The sequence below is a fragment of the Sceloporus undulatus genome, chromosome 2 (genome assembly GCF_019175285.1).
Source record: "Sceloporus undulatus isolate JIND9_A2432 ecotype Alabama chromosome 2, SceUnd_v1.1, whole genome shotgun sequence".
In the NCBI taxonomy this organism is placed as follows: Eukaryota; Metazoa; Chordata; class Lepidosauria; order Squamata; family Phrynosomatidae; genus Sceloporus; species Sceloporus undulatus.
In genome coordinates, this window is record NC_056523.1 from 198,642,563 (window position 1) to 198,659,153 (window position 16,591).

Here is a 16,591-nt window from a genome sequence, read left to right on the forward strand (position 1 = left end):
TAGGGCTATTTGTTGGTTTTGACAGTGGCAAAAAACCTGGATGAGAAAGCGATTTGCTATTCAAGCACTGAGTAAAAAAAATCTGTTTTTATTATATAATTTAGATGTATATCATGGTGCCTACTCTTCTGTCTACCTTTAATTTGAATATGTAGGTATTAATTTGATCCTTGTCCCCATCTCACTGGCTTAAAAATGAGATGTTTAAAAAGGAAAAAAAATCATTTTGATCTTATTAACAGTGCAAATTCTGCGCAAACAACTGATGGGGGCATCTGTTACCTCTTCTTGGCAGTTAATATTCTGGACAATTAAATAATGTGCAAACAAAGTTCTTGGAAAAAGATTAAAAGGTACGGTAGATTGCTTTTTCAAAAAGTCTGATAGAATATTGCTGTATTAATCTGTATTTAAATCTTGGACTATTCCCAACAAACAGATGAACTCAGAAAGGTTAACGTTTTAATCTTTTTGGCCACAAAACAATTTTGGATTGTGCTCATGGAGCAAGGGCTGGAACATCTGTTTTACCTTTATGGAGGTAACTGTTTCTTTTCAAGGACAGCAAGCACTAAGGTTCAGTATAGCCCCCTGTTAAGTCATGAAAGCTATTTCAACGTCTAGGCAAACAAGATGCCAGTTGTCCAGATGTTTCCATTTCTTAAAACTTTTTTACCCTTGCAGAGAAATAGAATTGATACATGTCTCTGAGGCTCTACCTACATCTTAATTTGAGAGACTGCAAACTTTCAACATAGTTTGTGGTAAGGAAGGCTTATAGCAGGTACAGCTTGTCTGTGTCCTAACCAAGATTGAGATTAATTCATTGTCATAAAATTCCTATTTGCAAAGTGTTTTAATGTTGCATAGGTTGCATCTGTCTTCTTCCTTTAGTTTAAATGAACGAAACCCACAGAACAGTTTGTTAACCATTGATTCCTGTTTCACTCAAACTAGGAAAGTATGATAACTAGGTTTCCAAGATATTAAACCACAGTTTGATGTTGGCTTAGTATCCTGGCTTGTTTTGAGCTTGGCAATCAAAGTTTCTTGAATTGGATGAAATAGTAACCTACTATTAAGAGAAGCTTACCTAGTTTACTTGTTCTGATGTGTATGAAATTGCAAAGTGTGTTCATAATGGAAGGTTTTAAGACAAGAGATGATAATCTAGGTGGGTCACTGTGACAAGGCTAGCTGATTTCTCATGGGCCAGAATTAGCATGATACAAATGTTTTTGCTGGAACAACACAATCAATTACACAATTACTTTTATGGGGGGAAAAAGCTGTACAGTGTGCTTGGTAAATGGGACAGACTTTCCCAGTTGTTCCATTGTCCATTCACAATCCACTGAAAGCAGAGAAGACTCGGGAGTTTTTCAAACAGGAGGAATTTCTCTTAAATTCGAATGAAAAGAAAGTGGGGCCAGAATGCATTCACTTAAAGTCGCTAGTTTAGCGCAATTACATGAATATGCATTGCATTCAAACTGTCTTCCCATTGCCCGAAAATAGATGCCATTGCCCGAATTTGCGTGTGGCAGTCTATCATGCAATAACGTGAAGCTCCATGATTGTGTTTGGATTGACTTCCCAATGCCTGAATTTGTGTGTATTGGATTATCACGCAATAATGATTGTGTTCAGATTGCCATTGGATTATACTTCTAGTTTCCCTTGTCTGATAAACTTCTTTCTTTGTGAGGCCTAAAAGCCAGTTTCCCGTGTTATTTGTCCTCTCTGCAGCATAGATAGGGTGTCATGTTGTTGTAGGTCTTACGTTTGTTCCATGATAAGGAGACTTGCCAAATCCAGAATATAGCTTTGTTGGCTCAAGGAACTGCAAAACTGAACGTTAGTGTTGGATATTTTAAATATAACTTTAATTCTGCCATGATTTTGCTGAGCATCATTTTGACATGTACAGAGCAAAAGATAGAACATGTTATTGTAATACAAAGTTTCAAAGTAGGCTGGTGGTAGGTAGGTTGACCAGCCCAAAACCTTAACACTGAGGTGCAAAATGTTTTAAAATAGATTAGTCTTCTCATTATTATGTACTGTTTTATCCATTCAGAGCAGTAGTGATACAGTGGACAATCTTGTCAGCCAAACTTGAAGTGTAGCCACACTGCAGAATTAAATTAGTTTGACACCACTTCAACTTTCACAACTCTCTCCTGTGGAGTCCTGGAATTTGTAGTTTGATGAGGTACCAGAGCTCTCTGACAGACCAGGCTGAATATCTCACCAACTGCAAATTCCAGGATTCCACAGGATAGAGTCATGGCAGTTAAAGTGGTGCTTTATTTCTGCTGTGTGGCTACATCCTCACTCTTCTTTCATGAATTAGTGTCGACTTTGAACACTTTAACTGTTACTTGGTTTTATTCAGTTAGTAGTCGTGGGAAAATATTCTTCTCATCTTGCTTTAATATGTTGAGAAAGGCACAGCGTATAGAGATCTTTAGACTGTACCACTCTAGGATTCAGATGGGTTTGAGCTAGAATCCTTTGGAGGTAGTTTTTTATCTGTTCTTTAGTAGCATAGTGTTTCATGGGCTTAACCACATGTTTCCACTGGTGTGTTGGTTCATTCCTAGTGTCAAATAGCCTGAAGTGTAACAGGTCTTGTATACCTCTAGCAGTTGTAGTGCTATAGAGGCAATTTGTATACTGTATATTTCTCCTCAATCTCCCCACTCCTCCCCACTGCAGAAATAATGCATCTTGCCATGTCTCAAAGCTAGGGACTTCTGAGATCTGTACTTTTGTGAGATATCTAGCCTTCCCTGTCAGAGAGCTCTGGTGCCACAGCAACTACAAATCTCATGATTCCATAGGATGGAGCCATGGCTGTTAAAGTGTTGTTAATCTGAATTAAATCTGCAGTGTTGATTAGACCTTAGTTAGTTTACTAATTTGCCAGCTTTCTTTTTAGGTAATCTCAGAATTTTTTGACAGCCTTGTGCAAGATCAACCATTCCATTTGTTCCAGTGGATTAGTTGCCTTGGGAAATCTTGGCTAGCTGTTTTTTCTGCTAACATGGATATGACATAATGGGGACTGGCGGTGTGGGGTTTAAGCAGGGTCTTAATGCTACTAGGATCTCCCCCCCCCCCCGCATTTCTCAATACATTCAGCCCTCCACATTTGTGGCTTTGACTTTTGTGGATTTGAGTAATATGTTATATCTAAATCTAGTTCCTCCAGTGTGACTCTGGTCAATGTCCATCAGAAGTTCTGCTGGAGGACCTAGAGATTCCTAGAGAGAACAGTTCTCTATGCATTTGTAAGTCCTCCAGCACAACTCTATGGTCAACATATGCCAGACGTTGGCCATGGAACTGTGCTGGACCACCCAGAGATTCCTAGAGAGGTTCTCTCAAATAATAATAAAAATAGTTTTTGTTATTTGTGTTTCCCCCCACTTTCACAGGGTTCCTGTGCCCCTTACCCCAGTGAATGTGGAGGACCCACTGCACTTGTGCAGCAGCATGGAAGTGTATTGTTGGGGCTCCTTAATCAGTTTTGTCACCCACATTTCAACTGAATTTAATCACACACCCTATTTTAATGGGGGAAAAAATCTCAGGACAGTATGGCATATTTGAAACACAAAATATGCTAAAAATCAGGATATTAGCAAACTGATTGTATTATTCCCTCCCCCCAGTTATGGCTTTTAGGGTGTGTTGGTGACTTACCCTGTCATCGGCTGGGTGATGGGGCAGCAACAGAGGGCTTTTTAAAGGTACCTACAAGAAAACCAATAAATTTGAGGCATCTTCATTATTGAGATCAGCTGTCTTTTCTGGAAACTTCAGGTATTTTTGTATGGGAGATCATCCACCATAAATCAGCCTCTGCTAAGTGAAAGGTATTTCTGCATTTGCACTGAGGAGGGAAATATATTCTTGACTTCACAATAGTATTGCATTTCATTCCTCACCTGAGTCAATGCACTCATCTCTGTGTTAGTGTGATAAAATGTCTTGCAACTTTCCATATACCTTCCCTGCCTTTCCTTTTTTTAAAGTTTACATATTATATAATAATTCTCAGGTACAGGGTTAATAACACTGGCGGTGTTTTTTTAGTGAGTGCTTCTTAGATTCCCACCTGGCCACCATTTTACATAGCTAGTAGGTATGTATACTGTGAATTTCTAAAGGTTTCAAGAGACTCAAAAGATTAAATAATTTGCCTAGCAGAAAGGATGGCAAGACAGGAGTCGAGATAACAGTATAAAAGGCCAATAGGCTTTTGTGTGAACTCAAGTAGCCTTTAAATTCCTGCATCCCTACTTTTACGAATGGTTTGATAAATGGTTAAATCTTTATTGCTGTCCTGCAATAAAACATTTTCACTGAAATCTCCTTCTGACAAATGATTTTTATATACACTGTACACTACTAGCAAAACCACAGACTTGTAGTATTTGCTTTGCCACCTATAGAACAGTAAAGCTCAATATGTCTTCTGCTTCTGTAGCCCCAGTATGTATGGAACTATCTGAACAAAACAGAGTCATTCTTGGACCCATTATTTTAGAACAGCTGTTCCCAACCTGTGCTCTGAGGAGCCCTTAGGGCTCTGCATGCGCTTCCCAGGTGCGCCATGGCCGCTCCAGGAATATGAAAGAAATAAAAATTGAATGAAATGAAAGAATAAGAAACAAAAAGTAAGACTAGTCTTAAACATTATTAACTTGTAAGACAAACAGCAGGCCTCTTAGGGACTCGGCTATAAAAAGTGATTCTAAAAAGGGCTCCACCAGTCAAAAAGGTTTAGAAGAAGTAGAAGAAATAGAAGTAGACGGCAGTAGTAAAAAGTGCAATGTTGAGTGTCTGTTTGCACACACATCCCTCTGTGTCACCCAGCATGGTGGTGGCAGGTCACTTACTCATGACGTCAGAATGCGACATCCAGCCTCAAAGCAAGCAACAGGGTGTGGCCCAACAGAGTGTGTTTTAAACAGCCATCTGGCACCACAACAGAGGCCTCCATATCTCCTCGGAGGATCTGGTGCAAAATGATTTTTTTAGTCTGTATTAAGAGGGATCAATGTAATGCCATGGCTCAGTGGTTAAGATGTAACCTCTGATGGTTGCAAGGGTGGCAGTTCGAGACCCAAGCACTGCATGGTGGAGTGAGCCCCCATCACTAGTCCCAGCTTCTGCCAACCTATCAGTTTGAAAGCATGTAAAAAGTGCAAATAGATAAATAGATACCACTTTGGTAAGAAGGTAATAGCATTCTTTTTTAGTCATGCTGGCCACATGATCACAGACTCCTCTTTGACAACATTGGCTCCCTCGGCTTAGTGATGGAGATGAGCACTGCCTCCTACAGTCAGATGTGACTTGACAGCCTTGTCAAGGGACAATCTTTGGCTTTACCTTTATTAAGAGGGATATACTCCGGGTTTGGCATTGAATGGGCTGGACATTGTCTGGTCCGTTTGCACCAGACTCAGGATTTGGGCCATTTATTGTCCGGACTCCCTGTCAAGAAGCTAGGGGGAGACTGGTTTATTTGGCCCATGCTAACAAGCTATGGTTTCTTCAGATGCCAGCCACAGATGCCGGCGAAACGTCAGGAATAAACTCTTCTAGAACATGGCCACATAGCCCGAAAAACCCACAAAAAGCTCACCAACTAACCTTGAGTTACATTTTCAAACTAACCTGCCCCACAGATTGGGGGCAGGAATCAGTGGCCTTTCAAATGTTACTGGGTTGCTGCTTCCACATTCTTCACCCTTGACCACACTGGCAAGGACTGCTGAGAACTGGTCCCATGAAATCTGAAAGACTTCATGGTCATGATTCCCACATCATCATAGACAAACCTTGGAATTAATTCATAGAAAACAAATTGGTTTCTTCTAATTCTTTACAGCTTTCAACAATGCTTCCAAAAACATTATTAAACTGTTAAATGTAATTCTACTAATAGGTTAGGTAACAATTAACATCTCATATTTTTGTTACTTAGGGCTGGCAATTTGCAATGACTCTAACTGCTTTTTAAAATTTAAAATTAATATGTTACTAATGTGGCTTCAGTGCAATAAATTAATTTTACAATCCTCACTAAAACAATTAACATTATTGGATTAATTCCTGAATTGCCTACGTTAGCTTTAACACTACCATGTCCAAGTTTTCTTCATAGGCTTCTTATGAAGCTAGAAGTGAAGAATTCTTCAATTCCTTGTAGGAAAGGTGGATTATAGGCAGTCTTTTGTCTTTGGGGTCAGAAACAATACTAAGGGGATATTGCATTTTATGTGGAGCTATAGATTGGCTTCATCTCGATCAGGGATGGAGAAAGTGCAGTCTCAAAGTGGCCTCTGCAAAGAGGCAGATGGGTTTTAGAGCCCTTGCTAGCACCATGGCCAAACCTTAATAGCTGTCCAGTGGAATAGAAATGGTTACTTGGTGTTTAGTTACTGTACTTTGGCTTGGTTGTTCAAGGCTGGTAATGGAGTGAAGAGTGAACTTTCCTCTGTTACTGACCTGCTTGCACAATTCTCATAGCTTTGGGATCCATCTTCCATCAGTTTAGCCAAGGGGGATGGGGATGCAATCCAGCCAGGAGACCTTGTTTAGCCAACCACAGGGAAATGGATTGCCATCCTTGGGCCAGTCTGGAGAGAATTCGTTCTTGGGGGGCCTAGTTCTACCACTGACAGCAAGGAAATGCTGGAGCCCATCAGTGAAAGGCCTGGAATGCTTCCCTGCTGCACACTGTCTGCTGCATCACTTCCCACCTATAAAAGTTATAACAGCAATGACAGTCAGTGCTCAGTATCAAATGAAGTCTTGGGGAGACCTGGAACTACAACCAGTGCAGCTCAGAAAGAACATGCAGTCTCTGATGTTTTTGAATTGCAACTCACATCAGCCCTAAGTAGCATAGCTAATAGCAAGAAGTGCTGCGAGTTGAAGTCCATCTTGTCTGGAAGTCAGCCATGCAACACTCTCCTTTTCATTGTTTAAACATTCCTCCCTGTGCAAAATCCTTCTTGCACCAGTGCAGATTTTCTAATCCTTATGTATCCATGTCAGGGGCCTTCCAATAATCTTGCCACCACCAAGAATCTCTCCTAAGGTACCACCGAAGAGCTGTTAAATAGCTACTGCTACTTCGAGTGCTGCAGTTTTTCCTGCATACTGAAAGAGGCTTACAGTTGCCTGTCACTATCCTAGGTCATCCTACTTGAATGCCAGCCAGGAAAGTCTAAGCCTGGATCCTGTGGTTTATGAGGCTTGTGCCCTGGCTCACAGATCTGAGCCGTGAAATAATCAGGATATTACCAAAGCAATGTCAGAAACAGGAGAAAAATATAAGTGTCATGGCTCTCTAAGGAATCTTCAGAGATATAGAAGTTTAATACGGTGCTCAGAATTCTCTCTTAAAGCTTTAGTCCACTTCTCTGAATTACAGCATTAGAGTTCTCAGGGAGAGAATCCTAAGGACCTCACCAAATCCTAGGATTCCACAGGACTGACCCATGGCTATTAAGTGGTAAGTGCTATAACTGGTATAGATCAACAATGGGAATCAGATGACCTCCAGAGGTTGGACTGTAGGTCCGAGAACCCTCCATCATTAATTATGCTGCCTGGAGCTGCTGGGATTTGCAGTTCCACCATATCTGAAGACCATATGATTCCCATCCAAGGAGTAGATAACCTTCTAGCCAGCATATTATTATTAGTGAATTTGTTGTTGTGTGCCTTCAAGCAATTTCTGACCTATGGTGACCCTATGGTGAACCTATATTGGTGTTTTCTGGGGTTGAGAGTGTGTGACTCACTCAAGGTCACCCAGTGGGTTTCCACGATGGAGCAGGGAATCGAACCCTGATTCCCAGAGTCATGTTCATAGATGCAGAGAGAAGAGGAGGGAGGGCAAAGGCAACTCATGAAGCACCTTGAAAACTGAGGTGTGCTGAGAGAAGGAAAAGGGAGGTACACTCAGTTTGAGAATACAACTTCATTTCTTTTCCCTGAAGAGCCCAGCTCCTTTTGTATGGTATGAATCACCTTCTCACTCTCTTCCGCACAGGTAAATGACAAGAGGAGGAGGATGTGGAGCATAGAGTATCATTCCATGCCCTGTTTCAGAGCCAAACCCTGAAAGCCAGGTATGGCCTCTTGGGATGTTATAGGGCAGGGCCTGGTGATATCTAATGATGTGGCTTGAAGGTATGACTCTGGAGATCAGGGTTTGTTTCCCTGCTCAGCCATGAATCCCACTGGTTATCCTTGGGCACGTCACGCTCTCTCAGCCTCAGGGGAAGGTAATGGCAAACCTCCTCTGAGCAAATCTTGCCAAGAAAAACCCATGATAGGTTTGCCTTAGGGTCACCATAAGCTGGAAATGACTTGAAGGCACACAACAACAAACAACAAGCTAAGCAACAACTATAGTTTCTCATAGTTTTTAATTCAAATATGCAAATATATGACATTGTTCAGTGTTCAAAGCCTGGGGATTGAACAAAGCTTTAAATCTCAGACAGATCTTTCTTCTTATTATTCTTTTAAATCGTTATGAAATGTTGCATCAGAAAAAAAAATCGTTCTGCTTTTGAAAATGAGTATGAACCTCACCCACTAATATTATTAAATGTGATTTGCAAGAAGCAATTGTAACTAATGTGCTTGAAGTAGCTACCAACAGTTTTGCCACAGTTTCTGTGGCAGAAACTCAAATGTTTCAGCCAGTTAGCACTCATCCAAAATGGCGAGTGTTCTGCAACAGCACTTAAGCTATCCATCTGTCTGGTTTACGGAGTGTGCATTTGCAAACCAAATTGACTTTTGAGACCTAATTCTTATTTTTGTTATTTTAAAAGGACAGAAAAATGGTGTAAATATGAAGAACATAAAGAAGAAAAAAATACTATCTTAACTAAGGGCAGAAATAACATACTTACTAACATCACCAATTTTTTTCTCCTGTTTGGTATCTAACATCTTGCCTGATGAAGAAGCCAGTGGAGCTTCGAAATATATATGCTTGCAGCAAGTATATTGTGTATTCTGGCTGGCCAATAAAGGTATCACTGTTTGCTGGATTTTTGTTTGAATGTGCTAAATGGCCAGCACAGCTACCCCTGCAATTTTTTTTTCATGGTGAGGGTTGCCAGATGGAATAAGGGACAGGGCTTTTGTAACTTTAATTGTTGTCCAGGAGAGAAAAATTCAGCTGAAACCTGCTGAAATTCTCTTTTACTTGATCATTAACGGTACCAGAACATTGTCCCTTATTTCAAATGGCAGTCCTATTCCTGGTGAACAACATGGTATGTATGGGAGGATAGATGCTCATCTCCATGTGAGAAAAGAGCCTTTTTAAAAAATTAGTAGCAGCTCCCTCCAAAAATGCTTGGAAGCTGGTTGCAACAAAAGAAAATTATTATTATTATTACTATAGTGTGTAAATGTACAGTACTGTACATACAGATAATCAAATCAATAACAATATAAAACTGCAATCTTTCTATTTTTATTTATCTATTTCATTTCCATGCCACCTTTCACCCAGAAAGGGACCCAAGGAGGCTCACAAAATTAATAATAATAATAATAATTAAAAAGACTACAATAAAAATTTAAAAACATGTAAAATCATCCAGATGAAATAGTATTAGAATGAACACAAAAACATACAAAAGTTTAAAATATAACTAACACCCCAAATAAAAACCACGCGGTCATGTTTATATATTAATAATATCGCTAAAAGAGATTATTTGGTTCTCCCACTTTAGCAAATCATAATAATGCAAGCTTTAGAAGAACAACTGGCTTTTTTGCCTGATGAAGAAGCCAGTGGTACTTTGAAAGCTTGCATCATCTATTTTTTGCATTTTGGTTGGCCGATTAAAGGTGTCACTGCTTGTGGATTTTGGATGTTAATGTACTTTGCTGTATAGCCAACATGTACTTTAGAGATGTATCTGTCACACTTATGTCCACAAGAGGGTAGTGTTGAACTAACTGTGAATGGGCTCCACATCAACCAAATTTGGGGAAACTTGACAACATGTTGTGAAGTGGTATCTCAATACCTGTTTTTTTAGTCCTCGAGGTTTAACAAGTCATTTCAAGACTTTCCTGCCCCTGTCTTTCTCTTGCAGCTCATTTTCTTTCACCCGGAGGAGATGAAGATGTGTGTATGTGTTTGTGTGTGTGTGATGGGTAAAATCTGAAAATCCTTTCACCTGCCCCAACAGGGCATGAATATAGCTCTAATAATCCTGATATGGGCTATGCATGTGTAGATATTAATCACTGTAATAAACTCAGATCTTGAATATCATCTAAGAGAAAAGGAATGGATAACTTGACTCTGTGAGTAGGTTCTGGAGTGAAGTGGTTATAAAACCAGCTTATGGTTGTACAATAAGAGTTGTAAATGAATAAAGATTGAATAGCAATGCCGATTTTTAGAGGTGATAGTGGTATGAGTGGCGCAAGGATGTAAATACCTGTTTTTGAAATATACTAACATTTCAAAATAAACACTGCAGTAAGTTTTTGCAGAGTTAAACCTGGACTCCCATACTGTTGAAGAAATATAAGGGTACAATCCTTTGCTAACTTAGTTAGTGAAAATCCTCACTGAATACAGAGGGACTTACCCCTGATTAACATGAAGAGATTTGTACTGTTTGATAAGTGCATTCATTTAAATGATTTATAAATGGCATAACATTTCCGTATGAATAAAACAATAGTGCTCAAGGAGAAGAAAGTGCCCTATATTTTCCAGTAATGTACATGTGATCTAGTACAGTGCCTCTCAAGGTGTCTAAAGTGGGTGACTGGCATTTCCCCCCCTAATGTGTCAGGGACCAATGCCACATTTGTGCCCATTGACTACAATTATTTCTTTCTTTCTCAAACTTGCCAGAGGCTGGCAGCCAATGTCTCAGGATCCAGCATTGGTCCAGAAACTGCCATTTGAGTGGCACTCTTCTAGCAGACACCGTCTTCAAGGCATTCTACTTCTGTAGATGAGAAAAAAATGATGCCTTTAAAGAGGCATCCTCCTAACCCAGTTTATTGTAAGTTGTAGCATTAAAAAAATATTGTGCTGCTAGTCTATTTAGGAATATAACTCATCAACAAAATATTGTAACCCTGACAAACTATTGCAGGCTAGGGCTGCATCTGCACAGCAGAAATAATGCAGTTTGACACTGATTTTACTGCCATGGCTCAATGCTCTGGAATCCTGGGATTTGTAGTTGGTTGTGGTACCAGAGCTCTCTGGCAGAGAAAGCTAAATATCTCACAAAGTTACAAATCCCAGAATTCCATAATATTGAGCCACAGCAGTTAAAGTGGTGTCAAACGGTATTATTTCTGCAGTGCAGATTAGACCATAATTACAAAAAGGAAGGGAGGGAAGTGTCACAAAAGATGCAGCCTAGATTAAATCAAATACTTGGTGTTTGGTGTGACCTTTGGCCTGACAGATCTTTCAAACTACAGCTGCCACTGTCCTTTGCTGTGGGCCATTTTGGATGGGGCCGATTGGAGCTATAGGTCAATACATCTGGAAGGGCAAAGTTTCTTTACCCCAAGTGAAAAAACAATTCTCCCAGCTGTTTCTGGACTGATTTTGGTTTTGGCATTTAGCTGTCAAGCCATTTGTATAGTAGCAGTTAATCCTCTCTGTTGCAAGTAAAAAAGCATCAGTTTATACAGTTGGTGGGAAGGGATAATAGACAGATTGGCACCCTCCTTGTGTTTGCCCTTCTTGTGTTTTCTTGCACATGGATTGCTGCAGTTAGGTTCTTTCCTCCCTTTTGAGGTCACTTCGTCCTTTTGCAAGGAAGATAGTCAGAGACCTTGTTGCCTTTGAGTGAGGGTCAGTTCTGGATTCTCCTTCCCATTGATGATCCCCATGTATAGGGGCCATTTTTAGGGTTTTCTGTAACCAAGTCTAGTGTAACTCTTCAGTTCCTTTCCTGTCCTAATCCTTCTTAGACAACAAAAGTGCATTTTTCTTTTTAGTTTCCTACCAGCATCCAGTGTAATTATTCCTCTTTCTGCTATTAGATCACATTGCGCTAGCCAGCTGCTAGCACAAATGCACACTCTGCCAGCTCCTGCTTTTTGACCAAGAGTGCATGCTCATTTGAGACACTGTGGGAAGATGCCCTTGGCTAAATAAGGCGCACTTATAAGAGGTTTAAGGATAAATAAAGACACTTGAATTAGGTTTCTGCCACAGAGGGTTGTTCAGTATGAGAGCAGAGCACACATAAGGGAGACAGCACATGTCTTCTCTCTGTGCAGGTGTATGCGTGCCAGTTAGAGAAGGCTATGTGCTAATGAGATGGCTTTACCTTGGTGGCATGGCCTGGGCCAGACAGAGACTGGGCACATTCATCTGCACCAAGCCTTGATTTCCCATGGTGTTCTCTTAGTCAAGCGTTTCCCAGCCTGTGGCAGGTATCCGGAGATCCTTTCTGAATGAAAGCTATAATGGATAGGAAGGGTTTTGTGTTAATGGATGTGAGAAATTTGAACACAAATGCTGAGTTCTAAGGGTCATGTGGGGCTGGCAGGAATAATCCTAATGGGGCTTTCGCCAGGCTTCTTGCACACAGTGTTGCAGAAATTGCAGACAGTTTCATTGTCACCCATCTGCAATCCATTCTGTGTTGTCCCAGTGCTTGAGGTCACAGATCTTGGGTGTTGTGAAAGGGTAGCAAATTATATGTTTTAATATATTTATATATTTATCAACTTAGAACATTATTTTAATATATTAATATATTTATCCACCTGGAACATGGCCAAAGAAGGGTGACCAAGATGATGAGGAACCACTTAAGGAGTTGAGTATGTGCAGCTTGGAGAAGATTGAGAAGAGATGTGATAGCCATCTTTAAATATCTGAAGGAATGTCATGTAGAAGATGGGGTGAGGTTGTTTTCTGCTGTTCCAGAGGCTAGAACATGAACCAATGGATTCTGTTTTATTGTAGATTCCAGCTAAACATTAGAAAGAATTACTATAAAACCATTCAACAGTGGAATAGGCTGCTTCAGAGGATGGTGGACTCTGCTTCTTTCAAAGTCTCTGAACAGAGGTTGGACGGACATCTTTCAAAAGTGTTTTAGTTGTGTATTCCTGCATGACAGGGAGTTGAACTTGATAGTCTTGTAACCAATCTTCCAACTCTTAAATTCAATGATTCTATACTTATTTATCACAATTTTTAGAAAGGGGAGAAGCACTTAGATGATTAGATGCCAAAATAATTTGGCCTTTGTCACTGTGCACCTTTACTTGAGGGCTGGGTATCTTCAGGCAGCAAAATGTCCTGGGCTGTATTGTAATTTCCAAGTGATATTGTGCCATGGCAATGTAGATACTAGGCACATTCGTTCATTTCTTGATTTGTCTGTGTTTAATGCTGCAATAATTTTGGGAAATTTGTATCAAAAAGAGCTGACTTAGAACTTGGAAAAGTTACTGAGAATGGTTAATGCAATGCTGTTAGTCATAATTTCAAACACTTCTAATATGCTGTTACAATTGTGGGGGGAAACATGTTAATAACATCTTACTAATAATGGCTGGAACATAGAGTTGATTATTCATAATTTACTCATATTCACTCTCCCTGTGTATTCAAGAGTGTAGAGAATTACGTAGAGACCATAAAAGTCTCCAATTTTGATTTATGGGGCAGTAGCCACTGTGAATTATCCTCCATCAGGATGCAGGAGACAGCTTTTTTCCACCCCTCCCGGGAGTAAACTCTGGTACAAAGGATTTGCAAAAGGGATCCTGCGTTCGACTGTTGCACTAGAGATGGCTTTTGGGAGGAAGGTGGAAATGTCAGACAGCTGTGTCCTGACTGATAGGAGAACAAACCTACTTAGCTATGCCACTAAGGCAGTTATATAACTAAGTAGTGCATGTAGAATTCTGGTTATTTTTTTAGTTCAAACAAAAAAAATGCCCCAAAAGTCTTCTGCTGAGCCTAAGCGATTTTTTAAAAATTATCCAAACCCACTTAATTAAACCACTTATCTATTTTTGTTACTTACTTGCAATATTAGTAAAGTTCATGTCTATTAAGAAGTCCAGATGTGTTCAGTAGGAGCTTCTCCTGGTCAAATGTGCATAGAATTGTAGACTTAGATGCATACTTATTTATAGCATCCTCCTATGCAATTGTAACTCAAAAGCAATACCACTGGGTTCAGTGGGACTTACACCCAGGAAAATGTGCAAAAGATGTAGTTCCAGGGGATTCTGAACACTCTTTTTGCTTAATTTACTCTTTTTACCTATCTCCATAATGTAATGGCTTGCACTTTTGTGAGCAAATACAAAAAGTGGGGCTAAAAAGACTCCAGGACAGTTTGTAAGAGAAGGCACATTTGCCTGTGTAAAATATAATATTTTGCTTTTAAAGAAGTTGTTTGATGAAGTGGTTGAATTAATACTCTTAGGCCAGTGGTGGGCCTATTGTGGGTGCAGGGGCCGATTTTATTTCCCTGGAATTCTCCAGGGGCACAAGGAATGGCAAAAATGCCTCCATCCAAAGTTGCCCAAAATCATTTTTAGAAGCAGATCCTTTTCATATTAAACAGCACAGGGGGTCCTGCAACTTATGTAAAAAGGGAATTGCTGATTTTGGAGACCTCCAGAGAGACCACTATTTTTTCACCGGAAAAAGTATAGTGTATGTATGTGTGGGGGAATTTGGAGGGAGTGAGAATCACAGCTGAGAGGTCCTGCATGCAGACCCAGGGCAATATGGGTTTTAGCATCTTCACCTCCATAATATTTGTTGCTGTAATTGCTGTAACTGAGGTAGGACAAAACTGGATGGAACGTCAATTAAACTGTACAGTTCTCATAAGAAAATAAGAAAGAGATGCTACTCTAGCTTTCTATTGCTCACCTTCCCCATTTTTGAACTACTTTTGGAAAACTATGGTTCCTACAGACACCTTGCTGCCTATCGAGTCCCCCACAAAAAAATTATCACCTGCAGGAAAAGTTCTTCAGACAGAGTGTATGTCACGGGGTAAGCTTAATAATGGCAGATGCCAAACCAAGGTCAATGAGATGTTTTGGTGACAAGGACAACCTCTTCTTTTCATTGATCGAAAACAAAGTCAGCATAGGTCAAGCATTCCCTTTGTGCATGGAAACCTCCCTGGCTTTGAGGTCCATATGTTTCAAGATATTTGATTGCTGTCCATCCATTCAGAGGAGACTGCAGGACCACTCAAATGAAAAAGCAGAGGACATTTCACTAAGAGGGCATTTCAGCCTGTTACTTCTTTGTGGCTAAGCAGCTTTAAATCTAAAAATAACCAGGGCCAAATTTGCAGCAGAGAAAATTGGAATGGTACCAGTTTAAATCTAGTGATGCATTCTGTCTGATGACTAAAAGTAATACATAAAAACAAACACACAAAGTAATACATAAAAAACAAATGACGTCTGTCCAGAACACCAACCTGATGCTAAATTCCTTCTCCACCAAACCAAGTTACAAATAAGTACTTCAGGAAGAGGATAAAAGAAAAACAAAGGCTTGTTGAAATATTTCACTTTTTAAAATGTGTTCATTTATTTTTAATATTTAGAAGATGTAGGTTACACAGAGTGCCTTAAAGGGAGATGTGGGTGCCATTAATACAGAGTAACTGTGTGGATGTGTACACAAAGCACAAATATAATTCAGTACTTATAATGAAGAACACATTTGAAAGATTATTTCTGCAACGATTATGTACAAACAGAGCTTTTGCGCTATATACAAACTTGTATTCACAGAGAAAATAGAGATTCAAAATTTATCCCATTTTCATTCCTTGTACAGCATTCAATAAATACACAAAATTAAATTATTATTTGGGGATTGCATATATTAACTTCTTCAAAAACATTATTGAATATAAATAAAACATTAGCAGCTCAAAATAAAAACATTCACCTTAAATCTGAAATAAAGGGATTTTAATTCATTTGGGATTTAAAAAAAAATAATATGTGGTTGTCATTCATAATTCTTTATCAACATTTTCACCATTAGTGCTTGAACTTCCAAATTTTACTGGCCAAAGTTTACAATAAGTGTGTATATGCTCAGACAAGATACTAGCTCAAGAGGGGTTTTATTGACTTAGGTGGGTCTACTTTTTAGCAAGTCATTGGTGAAGTACAGCAATGGAATAGAACATATGCAATTTCCCAGATTGTTCCTACAATGAATAAATGTGATACTTAAAACCTTCCCAATACTTTTGTTTGAAGTCAACTTCAAAATTTCAGCTAACTTATAATGTGCTCATCTGAATTCCGAGAACCAAATTGTTAGTATATGTATCATATAGGTACCTGTCTGTACTTATATTTCCTGGTGCGCCCCTGCCATCAGCTTGCAAACAGTGACTTTGGAGACTAGGTTTTGAATCCCTGCTCAGTCATACTGTCTCAGCCTCAGAGGAAACCAAAGGCAAACCCACTCTGAACAAATCAGGCCAAGCAAACTTTAAGATTGCCATAAGTCAGAAACAAC